The sequence below is a fragment of the Chelonoidis abingdonii genome, chromosome 1 (genome assembly GCF_003597395.2).
Source record: "Chelonoidis abingdonii isolate Lonesome George chromosome 1, CheloAbing_2.0, whole genome shotgun sequence".
In the NCBI taxonomy this organism is placed as follows: Eukaryota; Metazoa; Chordata; order Testudines; family Testudinidae; genus Chelonoidis; species Chelonoidis abingdonii.
This window is the reverse complement of record NC_133769.1, coordinates 125,871,825-125,886,326: the sequence shown is the minus strand read 5'-3', so window position 1 is coordinate 125,886,326 and position 14,502 is coordinate 125,871,825. Positions and strand designations below refer to the sequence as shown.

The window sequence follows — 14,502 nt, the reverse complement described above, 5'->3', positions numbered from 1 at the left end:
AGAAACCCTTCTTGTTACTCTTAACATCTCTTGCTAGCTGCAACTCCAAGTGTGATTTGGCCTTCCCGATTTCACTCCTGCATACCTGAGCAATATTTTTATACTCCTCCCTCGTCATTTGTCCAATCTTCCACTTCTTGTAAGCTTCTTTTTTGTGTTTAAGGTCAGCAAGGATTTCACTGTTAAGCCAAGCTGATCACCTGCCACATTTACTATTCTTTCTACACATCAGGTATGCATCAATCACACTCAGTCTGCATTTGAAAGGCTACATTTGGAACCAAAAGAACTAGAAACCTTTTATTTTTTAAATTTTTAGAAAAACAAAAAACAAAAAAACCCCCTCAGGTTCTGTAGAAATTGATAGCATGTCCCCAAGAAAGATTTGTATTCACCCTGGGTGAATGATTTTTTCAAGTATGGAACCGGATCAGATAAAATTCACATTTAAAATTTACATTAAAAAGATCCTCAAACCACTTTAGAATCCAGCTGAAACCAGGAAAATTTGTTTTTTTAAAGTACTGAAATATCAAAATAAAACCGGATCTCCCATTATGACCACCCTGCCTGGAGCAAAGAGTGAAGGGAATGTTGTGAAGAAGCTTTTTTCCATGAAAAATGTTCCATTTCTTTTTGGGTGCTTATCTAAATCAAACCACCAAAGCTACTAACTGGTGAAGAAGATAAACTCTGAAAAATTCCTTCAGAGTCAGGAAATTTAAGAGTTTAATTCACAGCTTTACCTTCTTTGGATATGGCTTAATAGCTTGTGATTCAGTAAAGAAACAGGGAGCTTTTCAGGGAGCCATGTGAAATATGTTTAAAGTACACATAGCAGCAGCAAACCCCACATGTGGATCTGGTGTTCTGTACACCATGCATCAGAAATAAGAATTTGGCCCTAAATCTGATCATTGAACACCACTTGACTTTCAGCTATTGTTGATATAGTCAATTGATGCATCAACACAAGTGATTTTCCCATGACTGGACCTAGGTCTGCCTTTCACTCATTAATTCCCATTAGCACCTTTCAGGATAGATCTCGCACTATAGAGAATTGGACCTATACTTAACAATTAATAGTTTGTAGCCAATTACTTCAGCAGTTAGAAAGCACTGGCGAGCTACCTAAAAATTGCCCAAGATGCTGGACTAACTTAAAAGACAGGAAAATTATAGCAGCCTCCAGCGTTTAGCTGATGTTCGTTCCTCAGGTATATTATTTTTATTAACTATATATTGCTTTTTCTGGAGGTAGGTCCTGAACCGCACCTCCTAGAATGAATACAATCTTAAGACAGACTTGGAACCTTCTAGTGCACATTAAACGCCCAGTTCACCAGTGGAGTAGAAAACTGATGTACCTCCCCGATCAATCAGGCCTTTCATGAGATCTCCTGGGACACTCTTGGAACATCAGGCAGCAGCCAATGAGTTAAATGCGTTTTGCCACATCTAGATCAAAAACAATTGGTGTTTGATAGAGATTTCAACATGCATACACATGATTTTCCAGTGAGCTTTCAGAATTAATATTGCAATGCACAGATTGATAGGTTTTGCCAATTTAACAGTAATTCGCTGAACAGGTTGTTATCAAATAGCTTCAATGGTATACCTGTGTATTCTCCTTCTAACTATTGATGCCTAGCTCCTTTATATCAGGCATTTCTCAGTCACTTTGAACCTGCATCTTTCATTCCCTTCCATTTAAAACAACTCATGCCAACTAAAGAAGGAAATTAACGAGCAGAAAAACACATAAAACCTATGCACACTTTAGAAACACATCAATATCATCATTAAAGATAATAAATTCTCTATTACATAGCCTCTCCAGTGAAGACTGTTCAAGTGATGGTTAACCAACAAACTAAGTATTCAGCTGTGATTTAGCCCATTTTGAATGTTTTTTGCCCAAGGCAAGTTGAAGCAGAAGATTAAGAAAAATAACAAACAGAAAACCCCTCCCAAATGGATTAAAAATCTAGTTAATGACCATCTTGGAGATCATTATAACAATAAGCAATATATATATTTAACTCTCTCCCTCTCTCTCATATAACTCAGACAGTCCTTCTCTAGAGGATTACTCCAATACTTTCTGACTTCAGAGAGATTTAAAATTATTCCACTAAATAAGAACCTATAACCTAAATTTAAACTCACCTCTCAGCCAATCAGAAATTAACTTTTTTTTAAAAGTTGTAGTATCTAATAGTTATGTGGGCCCTAATCCTCTTGGAAACAGTTTTAGGACATTATTCTGGGAGTTATTAGGTTGGAAAACAGCTTCTAGGCAAATCATGCTATTCACAAACCTTTTACATTAGAAATAATGGCTGGATTATTTCTGTCTCACAAGTAGTCTTGAGGTCTGATTTCTGATTTCTTTTATTTCTGGAGTTCCTACACAAAGGCAATGTTTCTTGCTGTTAAATAATAATACTGAACAGTTTAAAAACATAAAAATGGAATTGTTATAAGGATTATGATGGCAGTAATGAGAGCAGGCTGTTTGAACTATTTTTCGACCTCCACTTATCTTCTGACTTGCACTGCTCTTGTGTGTTTCCAAGGGCACCTGAATGCTTTGGTGTCTCCCCAAACTATCAGTTTCAAAGGGCTTTCAAACATCTTGAATTTTTCACATGCCTTCTAGAGTGTTATCCTTTTTTAAAATTGACTAGCATTTCAGAGTGAAATAATAAAGAATACATTTGCTCCTGTTGTAGATGGTAAAAGGATGACCTAATGGCTGTGAAAATTGAGAATATTCCTATTTTCAGGGCCTGTTCTAATGCTCCCTGTTGTTTTTCCAAACAAATACTTTTCCCTGGTATTTTGTAACCCTCTGTAGACTGTCCAGCTGAAGGAACTATTGGGCACCTGAACATGTGAAATTGGCAGTAGGCTAGCGAAAGTCCTCCTGCATCTCAAGATCCATGGTTGCTTGTTTAGAATACACATTTTTCTCATCTGGAGCACACATATATTAGATCTGACGTGAGACAGTTCAACTTTTGTTCCTAGTCAGTTTCTTTATTTTTATTCTAGATTCATTAACAAAATGTTGTTGTATTTGAATTTCAAATATTGGAAGAGAAAGTTTAAATAAAAAAGTAACTAAAAAAATCATGATAAGCACAATTTCATTCACAATGAAAAAATAATTTACATTTTTCTTCATACTAAGGTTTACTTGGCCCTTCCCATCCTCCTCTCTATTTTACACATACGTTAAAAATTCGTTATGGTTGCAATAACGCTACTACTCAACATACCTGTTTATTTCTAGATCATTGAAGATATATGACTAGAAGTGACCTTTGACTTTGCACTTGAAAACAGCCTGATGCTGCAAGGTGCTTTGGGCTACCACAAGGCATTGGACACCGTTCACTGATTCTCAGCACTTCTTGGGTATGCACAGCATCTTCAGGATCTATCCCAAGATGCGTAATACGCACAAGTCAGGTTAACACAAGTATAAGAACTATAAAATGTGCCCACAAGTATCTATTCCAATAAAAACTGAAGAATGAGTTGAGAGGCCCCTCTGAAAATCAGGACCGCATATCATTTTACAAAACCTGGCTTATAGATAGGAATAGATAAAGATCCGCCACTCAGAATCAGCTCATACCTTAACGGATCCTAATCAAGGAAGCAATCCTAACCCTATTTGCTCACATAAGGCCAAATCCTGAGGTCCCAATGGGAATTTTGCCAGAGTATTGGCTTAAAAATTTAGCCCACAATCATTTTTATATAACCCAATAAACATATCCACTTTCTAATCTTTTCCTTTTTCAAATAAAATAATTAAATTTTAACCACAGAAGCCTTCATGTTGTATAACTAGTTATTAGCAAAACCGTGCCCATTAATTCTTACCCTGAAGGTAGCAATCCTAACCTTTGCAGAACAAGAGAGTCATAGCTTGAAGTAAAACTTCAGCATCACAAAACTGCAGCAGGATTAAAGAGCAGCAGAATCTCCTAACATATGCTTTGTAAAGGAAGTGATATCATAGAATGCAGTGGCCAGAGGATTTTGTGGTATCACTTCCTTAAAGTATATTAAGAACTGTGTTAATTTGCCCAGAAAGGAACTCCGCCATCATTACCCAGGAAAATGGCAATAGACATACACAAAAAGGCCTTCCTAGGTAATTAAAAGTTCAGAGATGTAAACATAATTAAAAAAAGAAAAGAAGAAACATTGCACTTAGTTCCCTGAGTTATATTAGGAATTAAAAAACAAAAATGCAATAACTTATCCCAGCAGTTCAAATTTTCTAATTTATGTAGAATGGATTATTACTTAGACAATCTGACCCTGGGCAAAACTTCCTCAGCTGAGAAGATTTACAATCTAATTATACAGGAAGTTCTGCTGAGACAGTTTGGGTGCAATAGTCTTCTATTACATTAGCTTAGCTAAAATAGCTGCTTCTTTGCTTGCTTGGTGTTCCAAACACTCATATGAAAACAAAAAGTCTTTCGCTCACATCCTTTATTTCCCTTTAGTCTTTCTCCCCAATACTGTAAGCAAAAGCTATAAACAGCAACCTTGGGCTTAGATTGTTCATGGGGGGAATTGTGAGTTGCCTTTCAGGCTTTTGCTGTGACCAATGTTTGGTGAACTGACTTTAAAAGGACCATCAAAGTACTTTTCATAATTTTTACAATGATAGGTTTGTTTGTTTTTCTCCCTGCTTGTAAATAACCTTGTGGAAAGCCTGAAGCTGAAATGTGTGTGCATACACAACATTATTCCATCCTCTTCATACACACACACAGGTTTATTATTGTAGGGTGTCTCATAAGAGTTGTGCTACTGAATATTTTTAATAATGCACTAGTTTGGTTTAAAAAAATAAATCCCTACACATTAACAAATGTGAACTTTCCAAGCAGGGGAAAATGGAGGCCAACCTTAGGCCTACAAAGCACTCTGAAGTGTCTCTTTAACTAGATATAGACTGGAGTGTTGGTATAGTTGAGTAGATACAAGAGTCCTATATTTGCATAGCTGGAGAAATCAGTGCCTCCTTTCTTTACAGCGAGTGTTTTGATTTGAAAAGGTCGGGGGTTTGTGCCATGGCCTTTCAGTCCTGATAATTATGTATGCGGAGTAATACACATTTTTATCTACAGGTGGCAGGCCTTTTAAAATCATCTTCAATGAAATTCATTATATATTTTTGTTGATACCGCCACTCACATTAAAAAATAAAAATCTGCAGCACAAACTTCTAATTAATGTTGTTCAATTTAGATGACAGATTTGTCAACAAAGTGGCTCATTCTCAAAGGCTGGTGACCTCTGTTTAAATGAAGGACTTAAAAAAAAAATGTCACCCATTATATGGTGACCTTTTCTTATTCAGAAATTATTCAACAACATATAGAAGAATTTATTTTTTTCTATAAAGAACAAGTTTTGCTGTCTAGATTAATGGTCACTAGTTGGTAAAACAGTGATTTCTTATTTGATAAGATCACTAAGAAGAGGAAGCAGTACAAAAAAGGGTCACAACTCACTATCTGCAGTTAAAAGACAAAAGTGAGTCACAAAGCTTTTGTAAATAAAATCAACCATTTAAGACACCATTGGCCAGATCGTCATCTGGTATCAAATGGCAAAGCTCCATTGACTTCAATGGAATAATGCTGATTTACACCACATGAAGAGCTGTCCAGAACGTGGGCTCAGTCCTAGGCCATGGCTACACTTGCAGATGTAGAGCGCTTTGAGTTAACCAGCCTTCGGCGAGTGCACTACGGAAAGCGCTCCAGTATGTCCACACTGACAGCTGCAAGTGCTCTGGCATGGCCACACTTGCAGCATTTGCAGCGGCATTGGGAGTGGTGTATTATGGGCAGCAATCCCAGCATTCAAGTGGCTGCAACCTGCTTTTCAAATGGTGTGGGGGGGGTGGAGTGTGTTGTTTGTATGTGGGGGGAGAGAGTAGGTGGGTTTTTGGAGTGCCGAGAGTGTGTCAGCACACTATCTTGTAAGTTCATATCCCCTTAGCCCCCCGGCCTTTCACTCACTCACTCACTCAGTAAATGTTTGCTTTGCCCCATTGCAGATAAGCAGCCACTGTCTGAAAGGGAGCTCTGAAAAGCACTTTCGCATTCCTCAGCTGATTTCACAACAAAGAGAAGAGAGGCCACTTGACTTAAGGGAATTATGGGACATTTCTGGAGCTCATTCAGAGCGCCGTAATGTAACGCCTCATTCACACTGGCCCTGGGGTATCTCAGCCAATATGCAATAGCTGTTATCCCTCTGGTGGAGGTGGAGTACCAGGAGTGCTCTAGCCAAGGAGTCAGAGCGCTCTATGTGCATTGCCAGTGTGGACGGGAAGTAAGGCAGAGCGCTCTGGGAGGCTTTATTGAAGTATAAAGTGCCAGTGTAGCCAAGGCCCTACAGTCTTCCATTCACTGATTTCTATAGAATTTGTCCAAGACAATGATTGAAGACTAGGTCCCACTTCCCCCATGTGGACTAAAAGCACAAACACACACATCCACATTCTAAAGGCGTGTGTGTCAACATCAAAGCCATATGTTAAAAAAATTCTTTATCTGTGTTCTCAGTAACACCTTCAGTCACTGACATGGGGAGATATTTCATCGGCTAATTTACTTTTCACCATTTATGTTATTTGTTTATGTATTTTCTCAATTCACTTAACTAGTCTGTTCAGCCAGTTCCTCTCTCTCTTTTTCATACACCAATGAAGTGCTGCTGTTTGAGTTACAAACGCTGCAGGGGAACATTCTAAACATGCCCCCAGATCTGCGTGTCAGATCCTCAACTCATTTCAGTCAATGGAGCTATGCCGATTTCACCAGCTGAGGATCTAGCCCAAAATCCTCAGTTACAGTGGTCCTGATTCTTCACTGCCTTGCATCTTGTGTGCTCATTTATACCTGACAGGGCCAGCGCTTCCATTAGGCGACCCTAGGCGCCTAGGGTGCCAGGATTTGGGGGAGGCATTTTGTGCGCTCCCCATGGCACGCATGGGAGCTTCCGGTTCCGGTTCCGCTCCCGTCACGCCGCCGAAGAAGGATGTGTCGCGGAAAACAGCGGCAGACAATTGAGCAGCTCAATGACTGCTGCTGTCGCCTGAGGCATTTCGGTAGAGGGTCCTTCTTCAGCGGAGCGATGGGAGTGGAACCGGAATCTCCCGCGCCCCGTGGGGAGCGCACAAAATGCCACCCCCTGAATTCTTCCTAGGGCGCCAGAAACTCTGGTGCCGCTCCTGATACCTGAGGAAAAAAATATGCCTCCCATTGTGGGTCAGTAAAGAAATCTGATTTGGTAGCATTTCACCGGCCAGGTCTACACTATGCACGAAAATCGATTTTAGATACGCGATTTCAGCTACGAGAATAGAGTAGCTGAAATCGAATATCTAAAATCGATTTACTCACCCGTCTTCACCACGTGGGATCGATGTCCGTGGCTCGCCATGTCGATTCCGGAACTCTGTTGGTTTTGGTGGAGTTCCGGAATCGATATAAGCACACTCAGGGATCGATATATCCCGTCTAGATCAGACATGATATATCGATCCCCGAGCAATCGATTTTAACGCGCCGATACGGCGCGTAGTCTAGACGTGGCCACCCTTACCTTGCAAAGGCATAAATGATATTACAAGGTGCAAAGCAGAAGGGAAACAGGTCAAGTTACTTGGAGCCCAGTCCTTAGAGGAATTCAGTACTCTATGAGGTATACAGCATTTTCAACTCCTCTTGAAGTCAAAGGGAGATGAAGATACTCATCCATCTCTAAAAGGTGCTCAGTACGTCTTAGGATCAGGCTTCGAGGTCCCAATCCTGCAAACACTTTCCATTCAAGGTAGTAAAGTTAACAATATACTTAAGTTCTTAACATGTTAATTTTTGTAACACCTGTACTAGTGTAACCTGCCAGGCTTACACAACAGAAACTGAATTGCACTGACCAAAAATAAAAAGTTTTTCTCAATTTCTATTTATTTGTAAATATCGAGGCTTTAATAAAACCCTCACAACCTTTTAAACTAAAACATACATTTACAAATCAATTCTTACAAAAATTACCAGACATGCACAGAATTTCCTAGCAGTACTAGGAAAAACCTATGTTAATAAAAACTTTACAAAGTTTAACGCAAAATCTTTTAAAATGATCTTTATATTTTATTTTATAAATTGAAACAAACTAAGGAAAATGACAAAGCTGTTCAACATGCCAAATTAATAACAGAGCAGGTGGATAGACAAAATAATCGTATTTTAGAAATGTTTCCCAATATATTGCTCTACCTACTTGCTGAGACCTGAGATTTTAAATATTCTCTTTTCCCTCTGCCCCACCCTGCTATACAAGCAATGACAACTGGCTCATGGGATCCTAAAGCAGTGCAGGGAGTTCTGGAAAATGCTCTGCACTGAAGCTCCAATTCAGCAAAGCACATTAGCACATGTTTAACTTTAAGGATGTGAGCAAACCCATTGACTGAAGTGACATTTGGGCTGGGGCAGGGGATTGGGATGCAGCAGGGGGTGCAGTTCCAGCTTGGGGGGTGAGCTCTGGGGTGGGGCCAGAGATGGGACAGTGGGTTGGGGTGCAGCAGAAGGTTCAGGGTGCGGGCTCTGGGTGGGAGTTTGGGTGCAGCAGGGGGACCAGGGCTGGGACAGGGGGTTGGGGTGCAGGTGAGGGTGCGGGGAGACTTGTCATGGATCGGATTAAAAGATGCAGTGGGTTGCATCAAGCCCGGAGGTCTGCAGGGCCCCCCTTAGCCCAAGGTCCTAGGTTGCAGCCCCTAAAGCCACTACATTAATCTGACCCTGCCTCTCCCATACTATAAATGCTTTGCTGAATCAGGGTCATGTACGGGTAAAACAGATTCCTGAAAATCAGTTTTCACCTGTCTTAGCACATCTGATCCTGTAGAATTCATAACAACTGTTGCAAATACAACAAATGCAATGGTAGTTCTCTACCCATGCTAGTAAGTGTTGGTAGGAGAGGCCATAAATTTAATGGAAAGGAAAAGCATGCAACCCACTCATGCCAAAATGTGGTCAGTTCAAGGGAAAGTTGAGGCACAGTGCCCAGGCAAAAAAGCCTGAACTACAGCTGCCCTGTTTTATAGTTAGGATAAATAATGAAGACTGTAGCCTCTAGGCAGGGCCGCCCAGAGAGAGGGGCAAGTGGGGCAATTTGCTCCAGGCCCCGGGCCCTGCAAGCCCTGGCCAAGAATCCCTTTCCCCACCCAGCGGTGCTCCGAGTCTGCAGCGGCGGCATTTCGGCGGTGGGGGGCCCTTCAGTTGTTCTGGGTCTTCAGCGGCATTTCGGCAGCGGGGAGCCCTTCAGTGCTGCCAAAGATGCGGAGCGACTGAAGGGCCTCCCGCCGCTGCCACCTCAGAGCGCTGCTCAGTGAGTACAAGCTTCCCTGCTTTGCCCCAGGACTACCACAGGACTACCAGTTGAACACACTTCACCAGCACTTTTAAGTTATTTTGAAAAGTTTGTCCCAAGAGAGAATTCCAGAGCGAATATCAAAACTAATTAATAGATATATGTACAGTACATATTAAGTGAGAAAAAAATCTCGGTACTGATGTGTATTGTGGCAACCTTATAACTGACTCTATTTCCTCCATGTTTTCCCTTGCATCACACATTTCCATATTGCTAACTCTTTCGAGTAATTGCACAGTGTCTTTACATGGTTTTGTTTTCCTACCCAGTGCTGAGGAGCTGGGTTATTTTCAACCTTTGGAATCTTGTAAACAGGATCAAGCAGGAACCCGGTCATCAGCAAGAGGAAGGCTAGAAAACAAAACCAAATGCATATCAACAGTAAGATTTAAAAAGGAAAATGCATCCAAAACATAAAATAAAAGCTTGGGTTCCTCTAACACCACACTCTTCCTTGCTATTTGGCTCAAGATCTCTTTCTTGCAAAACAGAGGCTGGTGTAAATTGATGTGTGACCCAAAATATTTCACATGTAAAAGCTGACAGAGAGAGAGAGTGCTAGAGACTATTAGAACTAAAGAGACTCCCTCTTATCATCATAACCAATACAGCTCTAATTTTGTCCTGGTTCTCTTGACCCTTTGAACAGCTAACCCTAACTCAGTGGTTCCATTTTTACACCTGTAACATTCGTATGTGAGTAGACTATTCAGGATTGTCCAGGGGTGAGAGTAAAAGACTGACAGTCAACAACTCTTCTGTTCTGTTTCAGGCTCCACCACTCACTGATGTCCTGTGTCTGTGTAACCATAAGCAATTCAATTAAATTCTCTGTGCCTCAGTCGGTCTGTAAAATGGGGACACTAAATTTCCACCTCATTAATTTATAGTGGAAAAGAGATTGAATAATATAAAGAGTTTGATATTATTTTCTAACCTGGCATCATGTTTTGCATCAGGTTTTTGTGGTTTAGAAAAGTGCCAGGAGAGATTAACAATCATACTGATGGAGAAAAATCAATGGGGATTTTACATTGAAAAAATAAACCCTGATAGAATCTGAAAAACCTTTAAAATATGAGGCAGACACTTTCTCCACTAAATTAACTTTGTGGGATTATTTTGGCAACTGTATGGTTCCTATAATACTCCATGAATGTAGCAGACACATAGTAAAGTTGGAACATAAATATAAAGCATATAAAGTTCAAAAAATGGGTGCTTACATAATAATGTATGCCAAACAGGAATAAATTCCCTATATTTTGTTTGTAAATTTCACCACAAAAAGGGACTCCTATTAAGATGATTATTTGTGTGGATTTTCCAAATGAAAATCTGATCCATACTGAAAGAGGAAATAAACAGACAAAAAAAAAAATGGCTATATCCTCAGGAGATGGTAAGCAGTATAGGTTCATTGAAATCAAGCTCTGCTTTCTAAGGTGAAGACAATCTCTCATCAAGTTCAGGGTTGTATACTAATTAATTGTAATATATCTTAAAGAATTTAGAAAGCATAAATTGCTTAGCTCACAAAGTGGACTGGTCGTCACATTCAGTAACACTAGCCAAGCTGCAGATTTTTTTTCCGATTATAACCCATACGAAACATCCACCAGCTAACCAGTACAGCACAGAATTTGTCACATTATCTTCCTTTATCCTCAATGGACCTTATCTTCTCTGAGCCGAACCCCCAATGTTTTCCTGCTGCAACACGAATACAACAAGAGCTGAGGATGGGTTGCAAACAGGATCAGACCCTTCCATTCATTCTAACAGAGTCACACGCTCCAGGTGGTGGAAACTGAAGTCAACAGACCTATGCCACTATATGCCAGCTGAGGATGTGGCCCGTTATACCATTGTATGGTAATCAAATACACCAACAGATTTACGTAATGTTTCCTAAAACCCAAAGCAAAGGTACACTACTATCTCCTGCCCATTCCTTAAAAACAGAATTAAAAAGAATGATATTCATCTAATTCATCAATTAATTTCTATCATGAACTGCCAAACATCATAATAGCAAGGTTAATCAGGACTTTTCTTCATAAGAAAGTTGCAACAGTTTAATCTTGGGTGTAATTTTAAACAACTCAATTAATTCAAAAGGCAATGAGTATGCTCTTATTTCATTTAAAAGCAGACTTATTTCACAAGTCAGCTGGGAACCAGTTTAACTAAACCAAAAATCCCACTTTTAAACCAAATTAAGCCTGTCCACAAAAGGGTCTGAACTGTTGTAGCTATATCAGTTTAAAAACTAATTAAGTTAAACCAGTGTTGGGTGTAGTCAAGGGCCCAGTCACTCTGCTGACACACTGCAGAATGCACTCTAACCCTGAAGGTCTGAGGCAAGACTGTGATAGCTCTGCTCAACATGAAGGCCTGTTGAAGTCAGTGGGACTATTTGAAGGGCAAGGTTTTACCAAAGCTAAGTAAGAGCATTACAGTTTGACGATCAGAAGACCATTGGAAGAGCATTCCAGAAGGATTTGCTATAACAGTAATAGTTTCTATTCACTTTTATCTAAATAAATCTTACTAGTACGTCACCTCCCAGTCTCGGCTGCCTGGACCTACTCAGCATACCTCAAAAGAGTTGTTTTATAATTGGGGGGAGGGAGTAAAAGAATGAGTGAATGTGAGCCTTCAGTTATAGAGTGGGAACCCTTCTAGGATCAACATTTGTGTTGGAAAGAAGCTTTTGGAAAAAGCAGATCTGTTTGGACCAGGCAAAAACATAACTAAGTTTGTTTCAAGCAGAAAGGAAAATCTGCAAAAGGAAAACCTGATAGCATCTGTTTATTAACCAGAAGATAAGGCAATCCCCAGATGCTAATGGAGACTTCAGATATTTCGACTTCTGGTTACAGTTATGAGACAGATGTGTGACCGACATACACACAGAACCGTGAGACAAAGAGAGCTTTAAGCTGGGTGAGGGAAAAAAAGGATGTTTCTGCCATGTGAGGAAACTCAGGCGACACTTTGTAATTATGTTTAGTTCCACTCTACTATGGTTTCCATAGCATTTGTCTAAGCAAGCTTATGTTTGTTACTCTTTATTTTATTATTTGTTCCTCTATTTCTATAATGTTGCCTGCAAATATTTTTGCATTTGAGACAAAATGAACTCGATTTGGGGTAACTGCTGGGGCAGGTGCAAGATAGCATGCGAAGAGAGGGCAACAGCTCAGTGAAAACAGTAGTTAACTTCCTACAAACAAAGTTAAGGGCAGGAGTGCTGGAGGCTCCCAACAAGTGTGTGTGTGAGGGGCCATATGTGTCGAACCATGGCTCTGCCTCTTCCCCCGAGGCCCCACCCTCATTCCACCTCTTCCCCCAAGTCTCCACCCTTGTTCACTCCTCTCTGCCCCCTCTTCCCACCACTTGCCCTTAAGGCAGGTTAGAAGTGGGAGGGCATAGCCCTCCACCTCTAAAAGTGATGGGGTCATGGCCCCTTGTCCCCTCTGTTCCAGCGTCCCTGGTCATGGGTACAGACAAGACTGGAGGCTTCCTTCCCAAGCAGTGCCATAATAAGGTGAGGGCCGTTGTGGGCATGAAGAAAGCTAATGACCTTAAACAGTACCAGGCATTTCTCCAAAGACTTCTATTGTGGCTTAAAAACCACTTTAAATAAATGAGATTTTACATGAATGTAGAACTGTTGGTGAAAAGGCCAAGCTGACAGCCCTAGTCTCTCCACTGAATAGTCACAGGCAATGAAAGGACAAGCTTTCCCATACTGCCTTGCCCTGAAGGGACCCCGCTGCAGGTGTGAAATGCTGATTGAGGCTTCCTTTGGTTCACTCTTTTGCCTCTCTATTGAGACCACTAACAAGGTGTCAGTACAGAATGTAATGGTGGCTGTTTTGTGATGTTCTGATTGATATTTAGAAAGCAAACAGATCATGGTTCCCAAGTGACTCAGCCCTTCCCCACCATGAAACAGGACAATCCTTTGCAAGTATGGAAAAGGAAAAATCCATACCCCTGAGCGGGTAGACCGCATTAGGTAGATGGAAGAATTCTTCCGTGGACCTAGCTACCACCTCTTGGGGAGGTGGATTACCTACACCAATAGGAGAAACCCCTCTCATCGTCATAGGTGGGGTCTACACTGAAGCACTACAGCTGTGCTGCTGTTGCATCTCAAGTGTAAACAAGTCTGCAATATACTACATGGAGCAAAACAAGAGATGTAGAAAACTCTGGTGTTCTTCCACTTGCACATTTTTACAGGTACTTGAGGAACTCGCCATTGTTCACTCTTGCCTCCTTGGGTCTTAAGGTTGCCTATCAGGATTGAGGCACATTAGTGGGGCTCCATGAAGAAGCATTCATTGCCACTTCCCATGTGTACCCAGGACCAGCGCTAGAGGTTTTCGCGCCCTAGGCGCACGGCCATTTTGCCACCCCATGCGCCGCTCCCGCAGCTCCAGTGGAACTGCCACAGCCGTGCCTACGGGAGGTCCACTGGAGCCACACGGGACCAGTGGATCGTCCACAGGCAGGACTGCAGCAGGTCCATCGGAGCCGCCTGCCGCCCCCGCAAAATGCCGCCCCCTGAAAATCCTGGCACCCTAGGCAATTGCCTAGTTAGCCTCAATGGAAGCGCCGGCCCTGCGTGTACCTGTTTTGCAGATAAAGGACTTCACTCACTAGATCTGTAATCTGGCAAACCTTTACCAGCACTATGTTCACATGAAAAATTGAAGGTTGGTGGGGTGGGAGCGGGAGGAAGTAGAGAAATTTGTCACACCTACTTCCTAAAACTCACTGTTGTCTTCAGAAGGGCCCTCATTCCCTTCCCCTTTGAAACTGACTGTCTCAGTTTTATTACCACAAAATACGATTGCAATGAAACCTTATAGAATGCTGCTTTCTGGACAGATGAACTGTTAGTTACTGCAGCAGATGCACTCTCCAACCCAACACAAAGCCCTACAAAATACAACAGATTCAGGTCTGTCACTGTGAAAAGAATAATCA

At 41.2% G+C, this 14,502-nt stretch overlaps 1 protein-coding gene across 1 annotated transcript in view; it reads right to left on the bottom strand.

Annotated features, from left to right (window-relative positions):
* Window positions 1-14,502, bottom strand: part of SOX5 (SRY-box transcription factor 5) — an 881,700-nt gene that overhangs the window by 640,347 nt on the left and 226,851 nt on the right. Inside the window, exon 2 of the mRNA XM_075069816.1 lies at window positions 9,764-9,849. The gene's annotated coding sequence lies outside the window, so the exon portion shown is untranslated. The remainder of the gene's footprint in view (window positions 1-9,763; window positions 9,850-14,502) is intronic.